This window comes from Piliocolobus tephrosceles, chromosome 10 (assembly GCF_002776525.5).
Source record: "Piliocolobus tephrosceles isolate RC106 chromosome 10, ASM277652v3, whole genome shotgun sequence".
NCBI classification, from domain to species: domain Eukaryota; kingdom Metazoa; phylum Chordata; class Mammalia; order Primates; family Cercopithecidae; genus Piliocolobus; species Piliocolobus tephrosceles.
This window is the reverse complement of record NC_045443.1, coordinates 45,103,570-45,105,035: the sequence shown is the minus strand read 5'-3', so window position 1 is coordinate 45,105,035 and position 1,466 is coordinate 45,103,570. Positions and strand designations below refer to the sequence as shown.

The 1,466-nt window shown below is 49.5% G+C and overlaps 1 long non-coding RNA gene across 1 annotated transcript in view; it reads left to right on the top strand.

The window, feature by feature from the left end:
- The first annotated feature begins 257 nt into the window (after nucleotides 1-257).
- Nucleotides 258-1,466, top strand: part of LOC111555285 — a 5,772-nt gene continuing 4,563 nt past the window's right edge. The window contains exon 1 of the long non-coding RNA XR_002735483.1: nucleotides 258-803. This is a non-coding gene — a long non-coding RNA (uncharacterized LOC111555285). The remainder of the gene's footprint in view (nucleotides 804-1,466) is intronic.

Sequence of the window (1,466 nt, the reverse complement as noted above, 5' to 3'; positions counted from 1 at the left end):
GAGGGAAGGAGGCCAGGCTTGGGCTGGGGGCTGGGGCTGGGGGGCACCCTGGTGGGCTTGAGACCCAGGGGGTGGGGGCAGGCAAGTGAGCTGCCTGGGGCCATGAATGAGGCCTTGTTGAGAGCTGTGGCAGCTCAGCAGTGTGCAGAGACCGTGCTGCAAATGTAAAGTTTCCAATAACTTTTATGGGTGGTTTCTTAATAAACGTCTGAGCAGCCTGTCTGGACTGAGAGCTGTGTTGTCCCAGGCGCCCAGAAATGGAGCTGGGTGAGGGGCTGCTGTCTGCAGTGTTGGCCTCTGCATCCCACCCACAGCCTCCCATGGCACCCCCTCCCCATGTCCCCTTTGTCCTCCTCTGTCTTCCTTTTTACTGTAATGAGAACAGCTTCCATTTGCTATTTGTTGACTGAGTCCGGCACTGCACTAAGCTCTCTCTACTTTTTGTCTTAGTGCTTGCAGGCACTTTATAAGGAATATGTGAGTATTGTGCCACTTTTACGTATCAGGGAATGTATGAGCACATCAGGTTGCTCAGCAATGAAGTAGAAGAGCCTCGATAGCCCTTTGGGCATAGATCTGTGTGCCTCCAAAACCCATTCTCTGAGCACTGGTAACCTCTACCCCTCCTCTTCTTCCCCTTGTCAGCATCAGCACTCCACCTTCCCTTTCCTCATCCGTATTGCATCTCAGAGCCAACTTCAGCTAGTGCCTCTCCCTTCAGAAATACATCTGGGAAATACCTCCTCCCAGATCACCCCTGCCAGAACCAGCAACACCCATGAGTACAGCACATGGGTCTGCAGGTCAGTTGACTTGTCTGTGATGGGACTGATTAATCGAATGCTGAGAAACCTTTGTAGCCATTTGAAAGCCATTTGGGTTATTGGCCCTGGCTTCAGATAAACACATTCAGATACCCTTTCTCAGAATTTGGCACATCAAAGTGAAGTCCTAGATGGAAGGGCAAACTTCTCACAAGCACCTTCTAGTGAAGTCCCTTGCTTTGTTTAGTTGACTTTTCACTAAACATATGGGCTGTAAGGATTGATAATATGTTTTGTAAAAAGGGTAGATACTCAATGGATTTATTGGGTCTATCCAAAGATAGAATGCTATGGGAAAGGAAAACACCTTAAGAAGAAAGGTTCTTGGGCGAGGTGCGGTGGCTCAGGCCTGTAATCCCAGCACTTTGGGAGGCTGAGGTGGGCAGATCACTTGAGACCAGGAGTTCGAGACCAGCCTGGTCAACATGGTGAAACCCTGTCTCTACCAAAATTACAAAATTTGCCAAGTGTGGTGGCGGGTGACTGTAATCCCAGCTACTCAGGAGGCTGAAGCAAGAGAATCACTTGAACCCGGGAAGTAGAGGTTACAGTGAGCCAAGATCATGCCACTGCACTCCAGCCTGGATGACATGGTGAGATTCTGTCTCAAAAGAAGAAAGAGAAGAAGAAGAAGAAGAAGAA